The 14,341-nt window shown below is 42.2% G+C and overlaps 1 protein-coding gene across 4 annotated transcripts in view; it reads left to right on the forward strand.

Annotated features, from left to right (window-relative positions):
• The window catches only part of PAG1 (phosphoprotein membrane anchor with glycosphingolipid microdomains 1), a 128,012-nt gene that overhangs the window by 39,287 nt on the left and 74,384 nt on the right, over window positions 1-14,341 (forward strand). For 2 of the 4 annotated variants that reach the window (XM_032869122.1, XM_032869127.1), the window contains exon 2: window positions 5,117-5,186. The exons of 1 other annotated variant lie outside the window; for it this stretch is intronic. The gene's annotated coding sequence lies outside the window, so the exon portion shown is untranslated. Of the gene's footprint in view, window positions 1-5,116; window positions 5,187-12,555; window positions 12,729-14,341 lie in introns of those variants that run through there. One more of the 4 variants, XM_032869123.1, reaches the window with a different exon arrangement.

Consider the following 14,341-nt stretch of genomic DNA (forward strand, 5'->3'; position numbering starts at 1 on the left):
AGTAGGATTCATAAGCGGTCATTTTTACTCACCAAAATAAAACTACTGCAAGTGACAGCTTCTGGGATCATTTGGGACTAAAAGAGAATAGTGAGAGATTCTAAATTTGGAATTGTTATATTATTTCACCTGTGAGTGTTTGTATGGGAGTTTGTATCTGGGTTAATGAAAATGTCACACTCTGTTTATCAGGAATAAAGCTGTTATTGAAGCAGAGCCCACATTAATTAGGCTCAACCTCATCTTTCATCCTGCAGTGTCGTGTACAGCTGTTGTTTTCTTTGTTTTATGAAATTAACTATAAAGAGTGAAGGCAGTCTGCTCATATTTAAAGGAGACACAAAATCCTGAGTAATTACAATAGCAGGAAGCTGGAGCTTTGAAAAGCCATATTATATGTTTTGCCAATACGGTATATTTTGCATCAGTGCCTAGTAATGGGTCTGCGTAGACATGTGGAATTATTCAGGCTGGATGGAGGGTGCTAAGTATCAGTTTGCTACCTCGAAGGCCAGTGAGAGCAGAGGGGGCTAGCTGGAACCTGGTCTCAGGCAGCAGGGGGATGTCATTTGCTTAAAGCAAGGGCGGGAATGTGAATGAGGCGCTCAGAGGGGCTGCATTCTTTGGTAAATGGAATCTAAAGCCTGCCAGCAATATTGTAAGGCTGCAGGGCAGGACGGAGCAAGGGCACGCACGAGGCAGCTAGATGGAAACCCAGGAAGCCAAAACGAGCCGTTTAAAGGGGGGGGGGGGAGCAGAACCCCAGGGAAGTCCCTAACCTCAGAAACTGATTCAGTAGCTCCTTTTTATCTGGTGCCTGTGGCTTCTGGTCAGGCTCAGACGTAAGCCAGTTCTCCCTCAAATTTAGTGTGCACATGAGTCACCTGGTAAATGTAGATTCGGATTCAGTAGATCTGAAAGTCTGCGTTTCACCCAGGTCCCCAGATGCTGGTGCTGTTACTGGTCGGGGGACCACACTTTGAATAGTGAGGGTTTAGCCCACTCTCCCTCCAATCATCCTGTTCTCCAGTCACCACCTCTTTGTGTTCAGTTGTACCCCACACCTTACTTTCAGGCATTTTGGGGCTCTGCCAGGACCTACAGTCCATTAATCCTGCTAATTTCCACTGTCACTCCCGCGGGTTCTCCTTTCGCTGTTACCCCGCTTAGATGCCATTCTCTCTCTCCATTCCCTCCAAACATTCCTTTGCTCTACCCTCAGGTTCTTTGCTTCTTTCTCTCTTTCCTCATTTTACTCACCTGCTTACTTCATCTCTCTACCCATCCACATCTGCATCTGTGCTGCTGATGTGGCCAGAGGGACACGTACCCCTGCACTAATAGGTCTTGTTTTTACCTCAGTGGATCCCTAAGACTGCTGATTTCCTTGTCCATTCATTCACACTTCCCCTCTCCCAGAGGACTCAGCCCTACTTTCTGCTCTTCTGTGAAACCTTCACCGTTTTCTTTCCCCTCTTTACTTTCAGCTGATAAAATTGCTTCTCACATTCATCTGTTGGGTTCACCCCCATGTCTGCATGTGGGCCCATGTCTGTGGTCTCCTCTGCAGGAGCCATGGGAGCACTGAGCATTCTCTGAGTCTCCCAATGGTGCCACCATGATGGTCACGTTGAAGGGCATGCATGACTGTACCCATGCCCCAGACTAGCTTCAGTTGTTCAGTAATTCTCATAACTGTTTTGCCAGGTGGCTGGTTTGTCTCCCATCCCCTACCAGGACACCCCATGAGGGCTGGGAATTTTGTCTGCCTTGGTCAGTATGGAAACACCACCAGGAATAGTGTCCAACACATGGAAACTATCCTTAAATAAAGCATTTGAACAGATATTAGATGTATTAGAGTGGAAGATGTGATTATATTTGAAGAGAATCTGAAAAAGCCAATTATAACAAAACAACATATCAACATAGATATTTAAAAAGCCACTGTCATCCTTTCTAAACAGACAAGGCTATGGGAGACCCTTGTTTGGGGACCCCTTTGGACCTGACTCTGCTGAACGTCTTAGAGGTTGTTGAGCCTGCCAGGCTCTTCCGGGATCAGGAGGGAAAATGACCAATATCCAGTTCTGTCCAAGAATTCCTGTCCTCTCTCAGTAAACACGCTCAAGGAGGTCAATAGTCCCGTGAGCCTTTAACCAACCCTCCTGTTCTGGGCCACAGAGCATGCTGTCTTCACTTGGGACCTGACAGAGAGCTGTAATGAAAGCATTCGACAATTCCACAGGCTAACTATGCCTACTTCGTTGTGCGTTTAGGAAAGAGGATATTTTTGGCCATGCATATGATGCCGTTTGGGCCTATGCTTATGAAAACAACCACATACGTGGCTTTAAGTTGGTAGAGGAAATGTCTTATGAAGCCACAAATGGAGGCACTCTCCATGGGACTGTGTAGTGCTGCCCATTCTCAAGGATGAGAAATGCAGGCAGTTGGTCCATTGCAAGTGAAGAAAAGCATATCAGTGTGGAAAGTTCTAGAAATATTTATTTTAATTTCATTCTGAAGAGTTTTGCTTTTAATAACATTTCCAGCATAGATCCTTGCCTCCCAAGTTTTTGAGCAAGCTTTGATTTAGGAAGCCAAAGCAGAGTGTGTTTTGTATTAGGGCCGAGAATACAGAGGGTGCTCAATATATGTGCTTTCCTCCCTCTCTTTTCCCTCACCCGTGCCATTCCTGCTGGTCCTCATCCAATTTGTTGTCTTTCTGCAAAGTATGGAAGTTAAGATAAAAATATTACTATGCTTTAATAAGTCATCTTTCATTGAGACCAGTGATTCTCAGCTAGGAAGTGATTTTGCCATTCAGGGGACAGTTGCCAAAGTCCAGAGACCTTTTTGGTCGTCACAGCTGAGGGGTGGAGGAACACCAACACTTCAGAACAAAGAATTTCCCAGCCCCACATTCCAGTGCTCTGTACTTTGCACTGCTTTTTGTAGTTTACTTCTCTACTGGACTCTAAATAAGAGACGGGAAAGATTGGGGGGTGTCTGGGTGGCTCAGTTGTTAAGCGTCTGCCTTCAGCACAGGTCATGATCCCAAGGTCCTGGGATCGAGCCCCACATCAGGCTCCCTGCTCAGGAGAACCTGCTTCTTCCTCTCCCAGCCCCCCTGCTTGTGTTCCCTCTTTCTCCGTGTCTCTATCAAATAAAATCTTTAAAAAAAAAAAAAAAGAGAGAGAGAGAGAGAGAGAGAGAGACAGAGAGACAGGCAAGATTGAGAAGGATGTGACAGGCTGTGGGTCTAAGTTGGTGGACCACCCCTGACAGGGACCAGCATCCACCTACTCTGAATAAGCACATTACAAATCGTTTACAGCTGAAAAACAAATGATACTAGATACTCATTTCTAGAGGAGTTGTTCGACCTCTCAAAAAGGCAATAAACCGACAGTGTGGCAGAGGCAGGGAGAACTGTGGATGGGAGCTTAGGGAGATGAGGTGGAGGCTCCGCTAGGGTGCTGGGCATGGTGGCAGGTGCCATGATGGGGAGCTCGTCACACCGTGCCAGGTGGCTTGGGTTTCATCCGAAGAGCTTTGGAGAGTCCTATGCATGGAGCCCTCACTTTCTTTTCTCTGGTCTCTTCACAACCTGGACATATGTCTGTTGTTACCTGTGTCTCTGTATCATGTATATTGGTAACTTGGTCTCTGGAACTGGGCCTTCTCCTCTTCGCTTTGAGATAGCACAGAGGTTTATCAGTAAGGCTTGTTAGACAGAGGTAGCAGAATCTCAAAATAGTTCTCCACTTCTAAACAGGTGCTACTCCCAACACTTGTTTCTGACGCAGTTGATTAGAGATTGAAATGCACCTTCCTGGCTCTATAAATGATAAATTTTCAGGAAACCTACCAAAACCCATGATATGGCTGAACTGTAATGCTTGGTGATTCAGAATGGGGAATTTCCCAGCAAAAGGCAAAGAGGAAAGAATTTCCGTTGCCTTTCTTTGTTGAAATTTGGTAAATGTGATCTTTACCTTTTCCCTGCCTCCCTGATGTGTTACTCTCCCCTGCCATTTACTGCCCTTTTTCCTCTTGGAGCTTATATTCAGGCTCTTAGACTATGTGGGTGGAGGCTCCATGAGGTGCAGTAGGGGTTGGGGAGCTCTTTGTGGCCCCTGGAGAGCCTGATATGGCAGTTCACAGAGCAAACACCACCTTGCTTTATTGTCGATTTTACTATTTTTTGTTCTTTCTAGCATTCACTTGCATTTCATTTTTTTCGTAAGAAATGGCTTTCTTTTCTCTTTTACACTACCAAAAAGGAAAAATATTTGCATCGGTTTACATCAGTGGATACTGTTTCTGAGAATATTCAGTCTAGTTATTGGGCCATTCTTTCATGACCCCTGCCTTTTTCTTCCACTTAACATATTTTAAGTTGCCTTCCTAGATCCATAGTCAACAAAAACAAAATTTCAGATTTGAGATTACATTCCTCAAAATAGCATCACCCTTCCTCTTAGAGGAAATGATCTTTATAAGTAATATAGTTTTTATTTTAAGGTAAGAAATGATGCTAACAAATATATAGCACGTTTCAAGATGAAAATAAAATAATATGCCTAAATATATTGTAATAATTATCACACTGTTCTGTACCACTTTATTCCAGCTATCTTTCTCTTAAAAAGGCCATCGTCATCTGGGACATGCAGCCCTTTTTGTTTTAACCCATGGTATCTTGCAGACCTCAGAAGGTCTCTGTGTGAGGTGTGCAGTGCTAACCCACAGTCACTGTCCGCGTCTGCGGAGAGAAAGGCAGAATGCAGCAACGTGTCTAAAACCTCCTGGGCATAATTATTCATCATTGGGAGCACATGTGATGTCATTTACACTTTTCTGCATACATAAATTTCAGATAAATATATAGGTCTGTGAATATTTTAAGTGAAAGGTTTAAACGTTGTTTTTCAACATTCTTTTTCATAGTATTAAAATACTAAAGGTTAATTAAAGAATTGTCGGTTGCTTTTCTTATTGTTCAGAACCCTAATAAGTAAATGAAAAGGTGATCATTTTACCCTTAGCTATTGTAATGTTCTTTTAGTTCAGAGTTTTGAAATTGTTTCTTCTTGTGTTTCCCTTCCAGAAAACACGAGGCCGTTCTCTTATTTCAGCAGTTGGGTGTAACTTCAGAGCCGGGAAGGAGTGATTTCAAGGTATTCACGTATCTGATATATTCTATGTTCTCGCTTATTCAAGCTTGCTTTTAGCTTAACTTTGTATGGGAATCGATATGATTATTTGGGGGCTCTGCACTGTAGAACTTAGACACAGCTTTGAAACTGAAAAATCTCAGGAGTGTTAGCCTGTGCAGTTCCAAATTCAGCACCAGGGGTTTTTGCCGTAGAGACTGTGAGACATCAATGGTTATGCTTCCTGTAGTGCGGCATTTCCTATTGGTGACAGGCACAACCCTGGCTCTGCCTTCTAATGCCAGTGGGAGACTGGGCAAAATGCCTACCCTCTCGGTCTTTCTACTCAACTTTGAGATAAGGATAATCGCTGTTACCGTCTTAAGGGTTTGTTGGAGAGATTAATAGGATGCTGTGGTGTTCCCCACTGTCACTGCCACCACAATCGAAGTTGTGAGGCTGTGTTTACTGTTCTCAGTGGTGTAAGGAATCTCATATATGCTAATGATAAAGTTGTATCAAATTTCCTTAATGACTTTGGGTCATTTTCGAATAGAGCCGAATCCAGAAAAAAATCATCCAACCTAAGTGAAGGACAAGTTAACACAAAGATATTTTAGATTTAATTATAGCAGTTAGCTTACTACTTGATTATCAATTTTTATAATGAATCCTGGGCTGCAAAGTGCTATGTTCACCCATTTAAAAGATTTACAAACCTCAAACACTGTGACCTGACTGACCCCTATCCATTATACATCATTATGCAATTCCTCTGTGGGGCTAGAAAGAAAGGCGTACATCTGGCTTGAATGTTCCCGATCTCTTTACAGAATGAATCCAGTAAAATAGGCCACTGTCTTTTAATTAAATCTTTCTTTTAAGTTGCTGAGAATTTCTTTCTCTTTCAGAGTAACCCTTTCCTCTTACAAGAACAGGGAGTGATTTCGGGGTCATTTTGATTACCCTCTGAGGTCTTTCTAAATATGACTACAGATTCTGGAAAACAGCCTGCCTTTTGTTAGTTAACTTAGCCTAAAGAATCAGTGCATTAAGAGCTTTGATTATCCACACTCCAAAAATGCCTCACTCTGATCTCCCAACATTTGACAAAAATCTCAATTTGGGGATTAAATATTTTCTCTAATGCACTTCCATTTCCCCTAGCTGCTTGCCTTACTCATTTTATTTGTGGGCCTGAAATGAAACATTTTCCAGTTAGGGGGCATTAAGATTTAACTCAGCAATCTATATATTCTAGAATAGGTCTCAGATGTTTCTGTAGTGGAATCACAGTCTTGAGTTTTTGGAAAGCCATTGTATTGTGTGCTCCTTTTCTTGTTCATGGCCGATTGCTTAAATTTAACCGAGGATTTTTTTTTTTTCCCCTGCCAAATTTCCAGTGTGCTCTCTGCCAAATTCCTGACCCCAATGTTTTGGTTATCTTCACTTGTGTATCCCAGGCAGCTCTCAAAATTAATACTGGATTCAGTGAAACATTTTCCCCTTGCCCACCTGCTCACCTTCTGCTTCTAACGGATTCCTTCTCCTGGAATCAATATCTCAATTAACGGCATCACTGTCGACCCTGTGACTTAAGCCAGAAATCTCCAACCTGACATTGCTTCACCCTCTGCATCCAGTGCACACCAGATTCTGGATTTAAGATCATATACGAAAATTCCAAGAACAGTGACTGGGGCTTGATGAGGCCAAATATTAACTGCCAGCTGCTACAAATGTTCACTGTAAATATCTTCCCAGTCTCTCCTCTGTCTCCTACCATCACTACATTAGCTCTGGCCCTCAGGACTAGGCTTCAGTCTGTTGCTAGAACTAACGTAAGTCTCTTCCAAAACTCTACCAATTTTAGGTCCCTTGCTCCCCGATTTAGAACGTGGCTTCCTGCTCAGTGACTTCTGTACACCCTTTAACCTTGAGGATAGATCCAGACACTTTGGTGTGGACTCCACGACTGGCTCTGTGCACCCTTCTCGTGCACTGCTTGCCTCTCCCCACTTCAGCATCGCTGCTTCATTTAGACCGAATTTCTCAGGACATTCCAACACACAGTGGGCTTTCAGGCACACGTGCCTTTGTGCGTGCTGTTCTCACTTCTGAGAATGCCCTTGCCCCTTTTTTCCTTGATAAATTCCAGTGCACCCTTCCAGATCCACCTCAGTTTCCATGTCCTGTGAGAAGCCCTCCTGATCCCCCGATATAACTCGGCCTCCACAGTGCTTAAGTTGTGTCTCTGATGGTGCTGTATTTAATTATCCACTTATATATGTCTGACCCTCCTGTAGATACTTTTGGAATTTTAATTGTGTGTCATTTCCAACTTAGAAGTAGATTCAGCCAATATCCTCACCAGCTTGGGTGATGACAGTAGTCATCATCATCACTGTGCTTAAATTTGAGGTTCAAAATTTAGATTACCCCAACCTATTTCCAGGCCTCTAATGCACCTTTGACTTGGAAAAAGTGCTTTAAATTTCCAGACTTGTTCTTCCCATGTATCAGAAAGACAAGCAATGAGAAGGAACAACATCAGTAACTGTTTGGTGAGACATGAGCCCTAATCCAAATCAACATGAGTGTGTTTCTTGAGAGACTGCAGTTAACACAGTTAGCAATAGACTGGATCTTTGAGGAGCTAGAGAAAAAAGAATGGAATTCATTTTTAATTCCAACCAATTGTGAGCAGGAAGACAAAAGCCTTGGCTTTGTAATCAGAGGTTACCACAAGCCTGTCAGGACTTTGAACAACTGTCTCCACTGTGAAAATAGGTTTAGCTTGTCGGGTGAGAGCAGGGCTGAGGAAATAGTGACTTTAGCCAGCTTTTATCTCTTGTTTCATCTTTGGCTCACAAAGATGAGGTTAATTGCAGCAGTAGCTATTAGCTTTATTTTTAAAACCAGTCAATTTTAATAGCAACCTGCTTCTGCCCTGAAAAATGTCCAAGAGCAGTAAGAAAGAGCTGAATATAAAAGTATGTGTTACGTCGTGAATCTTGGCTTTCTCTGGGCCAGTAGTCAACCAAATCCTTGGCAGTCTCTCTAATCTTTTTCTTTTTTTGCTGTCCTTAGCTACAGTTATTGTGTGTGTGTGTTCTGAGTTATAAAAGCAAGATACATATTCACTACAGAAAACTGGAAAATGCAGAACTCCCTAGGAAGGAGAAAAGCTTCCACGGGAGGCTCTTAGCCAAAGAGAACCATTATCAGCATCTTGGCTGCTGTCAGCTTTGTAGAGTTTTCTCCAAGCAAACATAAATACTTTTCATGTTCTTATGTGAAATCTTGCATACATAGGAGAATTAATAATACAGTGAATTCTCATATAATCACAATCCATAGTCACACACTATCAAGATTTTGGTACCATTGGTTCATCCATCTCTTTTTTCTCCTTCCCTACCTCCTCCCTTCTGGAAGTATCTGCTAACTACTTCGTAAAGGAAAAGGGAAATCCTGATACAAGGAACTATGACAGGCAAGCATTTGCCTGCCAATTTCCCCTACCCTCGCTTACGTTTTATTAGGGTGCAAAAGGTATGGTTTTATACTCAGTTATTGCATTGTACTTTGGGGATAAGTAGCCTTAAAGCTCAAGTCTATCACGTGCTAGATGGGTATTGATTTTTCCTCTTAAATCAATGTTTCCCCAGAGCATAGTTTTATTTATTCATAAAGCTAAGATGATGTCTGACAGGAGTTATAGCAGCGTAAGGCTGTGGTGAAGGCACAATATGGGGAGCTTTTGTAAGACTCGAAAATCAATGATGCTGGAGGGTTACTTCATAAGCCTGAAAAAGTGCATTTGCTGTGCTCCCAAGTGTGAAAGGAAAATTTCAGCATATGGTTAACTTCCATCCTCTGTTTTTTTTTTTTTGGTGCCACTTTGCAAATGAACCTAAATGAAGTGTAACTAAAATTGGAACATCAGGCTGGATAGAATCAAAGCTTCAACGACAACCCCTCGTTGACACCAAGTCTGTCAGCTCGCTCCTGAAAGATGTGCTAGGCCTGTTGATTGCAACCCTGTAATGTTGCCCCATAGTGCAGGGATCCCACAGCGTGGGTATTTCTCCCCAAAGAGCAGGTAACACAAGTGTGTTCCCTTTTGGGGATACTTCCTTCATTTTGGAATACTTTTGTCTACTTGGTGGTATTTTAAGAAGATAGGATACCTCTGTGGGGCACCTGGGTAGCTCAGTTGGTTAAGCATATGCCTTTGGCTCAGGGGCTCAGGTCATGATCCCAGGGTCCTGGGATTGAGCCCTCCATCAGGCTCCCTACTCAGCCTGCACATGTGGGTGAGGGGAGGGACAGAGGGAAAGGGACAGAGAGAATCTCAAGCAGACTTGCAGCTGAGTGCCAAGCCCGCCACGGGGCTTGATCTCATGACCTATGAAATCATGACCTGAGCCAAAAAACAAGTCAGATTCTTAACTGACTGAGCCACCAAGGTGCTCCTGGAATTTTATCTATCAGTTCTCTTATCTTTACATGGTAGAACTGGCTGAGGAGTCAGATGACTTGGATGCTAGTTTCATTATTTATTCCTAGCAGCTGGGTGACCCAAGGTAGAGTTCTTGAGCTTCTCAAGGACTGAAATTTTGTTTATAGTGTCATTGTGTTTGTTCATTAAAATAAAATAAAGTTATTCACTTGACTTCTATCATCTTCTATATATCAAGACTTTTTTTCTTTTAAAAGTAACTTGTTGATATTTTTTAAAGAGGACGGAAAGAGAAAACAAAAGAAAAAATGGGTAGTTGAAATGAGGACTATTTTTGCATGAAAAACAAAGCTTTTTCCAGTTTCAGTGGTCCATGATTTTCTGTGAAAAGATTTCCAATGATTAAGTCAGCTACCAGTAACCACAGTTTCCTTAGAAAGTTCAGAACCATTGAGGACACACCTTGAGTTTAGGAATTGGAAACGTCACTACCTGCTTCAGAGGGCAGCTGGGTGCTCCTGTTGGGTCTGTAGCTCCCAGAGGGCCCCAGTCCCCCCTCCAGAGCTTTGGGAGAAATCTCTAAGACACTGCCCCTTTGGCTCTTCCCTGTTTGATCTCTCCTGGTAGCAACAGTGAGAGCCGCTTCAGAGGAGGGTTCTAGGAAGTAGAAAGGAAAGGATGTAAAGCTGTTCACTGTGGTTACTGTTCACTGCTGGTCACATTTGTTTTTCTTTGTCTCGCTGTGTTAGGCATTGATACAGTGGGGTGGCATGTCCATGTTCAAGGGTTTCTCCCATTAAGCCCCAAGAAAGTTGCTGTTCTTTTCATGAGTAGATGACTCACTTGGCAAAAGTAAGAAGATTCCAAGAGTTACTTTTTGGAGTGTTGAGGCTGAGATTTTTTTTTTTTTTAATTCAGTTAACCAACATATAGTACATCATTAGTTTTTGATGTAGTATTCAGTGATTCATTAGTTGTGTATAACACCCAGTGCTCATCATAACACCTGCCCTCCTTAGTACCCATCACCTGGTTACCCTATCTTCCCACCCCCTTCAGTTTGTTTCCCGGAGTCCAGAGTCACTCACGCTTTGTCTCCCTCTCTGATTTCTTCCCATTCAGATTTCCCTCCCTTCCCCTGTGGTCCTCCATGCTATTCCTCATGTTTCACATATGAGAGAAACCATATGATAATTGTCTTTCTCTGCTTGACTTATTTCACTCAGCATAATCCCTTCCAGTTCCAACCATGTCAGTGCAAACAGTGGGTATTCATCCTTTCTGATGGCTGAGAAATATCCCATTGTATATATGAACCACATCTTTATCCATCATCTGTTGAAGGACATCTCGGCTCCTTCCATAGTTTGACTCTTGTAGACATTGCTGCTGTGAGGTTGAGATCTTATCTTCGGCAGAAACTCAAACCGCCCGGCATGAGAAGCACACTACAGGGCCTGTTGGAAGAGGAGGGGGTTGGCTCTTTGGACTCTAACCATTAGGTTAAGGTTATTTGTTATGTTTTCTAAACAGCTTTAACAAAGTCCTCCAAAGTCTTTTTGACATTCCTCCAGTATAATCAGCTTCATATTCTTTAATTCTACCCTTCTTCCCTATCTTTGAAAATTAACTTTACACCCCTCCAGGAAGCTGTTTAGGAAAGTCATTCTTCTTTAGCCCTCTGGGCTCAGCAAGTCAACACTCGTCATCAGTGGAATGATAGGTGTCACAACTAGCTAGCTGACCCTGTATCCAAATTGGTAACACATGATGGTTCTGAGTTCCCAGAGGACCTCTGGGAACAACCATAGTTTCTCCAGATGTTGACATGTTGCTCAGTCATGCCAGAGGCCGCCCTTCTTCGTGTGCCTCATGCAGACACACGAAGGTGTCTGTCTCTGCAGACACCAGACAGGTTATGCTGATAGCCTGTCTCTGCTGGGGGTTTTTAACAATGACGAATCAGAAAACAGGGGAAAAGACAAGAAATTAGAACTCTTTCCAAAACTTCATGTAGTGAAATGACCCCAAGGCTGAGAATTCTGTGAAACTGATTATTTCCTAATGGGACAGCCAGAAAATATAGAAACTCAGGAATGGTAAACCAGGGTTTGCTATTTCATTTACACCGTGCTTTGCCATTGCTCTGTACATGCTCCATAGCACGAGGGCACACTGCCAGACATGAATGTGGGAAATTTGTTTTCCCACATTTGAATGTATTTAGGCCATCAAATGTGTACATACAATTTCAGGTATTGTTAGGCAGTTATTAAGCCAAACAGGCTATGTTTGCAGAAGACGAGGGAAGTTTAATTTTCAGTTGAGCATGTTCTTGAGCCTCTGCTAAAGAAAGAACTTCTGTTTACTTTAACTGGAGACATTTGCGTCTTGAGTGTATGAGTGTGGTATAGGCTGCAGATAGCCACTCAGACTCGAAGCCAGCTGGTGGCACTGGGGATGGGCGTGGGTACTGTTACAGAGCACTGAGACACTGTCAGTTAATTGTCAGGAGTGACAGGGTCAAATTATTTTATTGTTGACTGATTTCAAATTGCTTTGTCTTATAATCTTTTTATGTAATCTGACCAATATTCTACTGTTTAAAAATTATGTATGCTTCAAACACAAAAACAGGGGAAAAATGCAGGATTGTGAGACTAATTCACATCTCTCCAATTTTCCCAGCAAAGATAGTTCTTCCAGGTTGAAAGCATAGAGGATGGCTTCTTCTTGACAAGCGGATTGCACCTTAAACGTTACCTGCTCAAAGAGGACCTCCCAAGTATCCATGGCTCAGGAACCCCTCAAGATATTCTCACTTCTTAATCCTTGACCACCTTAATTTACTTCCCCACTGATACTTTGCTGTTAGTCTTTTGTCAGTCTTTACCTACCAGGAAGTGAGCTGAGACTTTGTCTGTTTTTTTCACCATGTATGCTCAGTGCCCAGAGCAGTACCTGGCCATTAGAGAACACCCAAATGTTCTTGATCTGCTTTCTTCTCTGGATCTTCCCCTCATTTTCATCTTTGAGACCATTTCATCATTACTGCCTGGAAGCAGACCTGACTGTCACCTTCCCTTGCTGTAGAATCCATGGTATTTTAAACTTTGTATTTTTTATAATTAGCCAGTGTTAGCTTCCTGGTTGTAGCATCTGGCTGGCATGGTGATTACACATCTCCTGTATGTTAATGTGATAGGTATTTGAGGCAGGTGAGTCCTGTCAAGTTTTCCAACCATAAGATGGAGCTTACAAAAGATTCTGAGAGAGAAACACATTTAAGAGTTATCCATACATTAAAGGGTCGGTTGGATAGATTGTTCTGCTGTGATGGTAGACCCAAGCAATGACTTGTTCTGGCATCCTTTTTTGGTAGTGTTATTTGATTTACCCCTGGGAATAACTCTTGCCAAAGGAAAGCTTTCTTTTTTTGGAAACGGTCTACCTCTTAACCCCCAGGTCCAGCCCAGATGCCAGAGTCTGATCTTGTTGTGTCTGGGAATATCGCTTTTCCACTAATGGCTGCATTTTATATGATAATGAATCCAGTCTTTTCTACAGGTCTGCTTCGTTTATACAAAACAGATAAAAATGGGAACGTGTATGAATCAATGTCTTCTTTTAGATAGCAAAGAAGCTACTGAGGAGCCTGCATATAATTTTATGGGCCCTCATGTCAGGCGAACCAAGGAAGTGTGGGTTCTGTGGTCATCAAAGATAATGTTTGTTGGATAACGTTAGGTAGACAGAAAATAGATTTGAAATTCAGGGCCTTTGCCACTTCCTGTCTTAGAAAAGTCCGCTTGATTTGGACCATCTTTTACACTTTGAAGGAGTCACCTTTTGTACCATAGTGGCCTGAAAGCATTAACCACACTCCTGACTTTCAATAATATGGAAAAGTTGTTCCAAATTGGTCTTAACTATTAACAGAGGAAAGGCAGAAAATTAAATTAGCAAGGAGGTGTGCTCAATGCTATAGAGCCTCTGAAAAATCTAACTCTTGAGAGAAATTTATTCTGTTCTGGAAAGAATAGGTTACTTTTCCAAGAGATGCTAAAATGGAATAATAGCAGGATTTTCAATTCTCACCTTAATTTTGCCATCAACTTGCTGTAATTTGCCTTTAAAAAAATCAGCCTGTAAGAAAAACATTCTGGTACTGCTCTGTTTCACCTATTATATAGAATTAACTCTGCAGATTAATTTAAAGATAAGGTATACTAATAGTCCAGCATTTCAGAAGTGCTCAGATCTTGGGGTATTTATTGATTTCTGTCTTTGAGCTTGATAAAAAGGTGCCTCAGATCCCTGGAAACAATGAGCTGTTTAAAAATTCTGGGTTAAGAGTAAGTTTCTCTGGGTGAATAGTGGGAACGAAACTTGGCTTCTTACTAATGGACACAATTTTGAGTTTGGATCTAATGCCAGTGGTCTGGGGCAGAAGCACAAAAACTTACTTGCTTAATTTGGACTAATAATCAAGTCTTTTATTCTTTCCAAAAATAGGAAGTGGGAAAAAAACCATTTAGGCTTTTTAAGTAAGATAAATGGGTTTTAAAGGGACCTGTTTACAGATCCCGGTGTAGCTCTGGAGAGGTAATAGACTCCTTCAGGAATTTAATGACCATTCTGGACTGTCTCTGAAGAAGGACACATGCACAGAAAGTTTTGCATGTAATTGCAGGCAGTCTAGAGACTCCCCAGA

Source organism: Lontra canadensis, unplaced genomic scaffold (assembly GCF_010015895.1).
Source record: "Lontra canadensis isolate GAN:19392208 unplaced genomic scaffold, GSC_riverotter_1.0 scaffold37, whole genome shotgun sequence".
Classification (NCBI taxonomy): Eukaryota; Metazoa; Chordata; class Mammalia; order Carnivora; family Mustelidae; genus Lontra; species Lontra canadensis.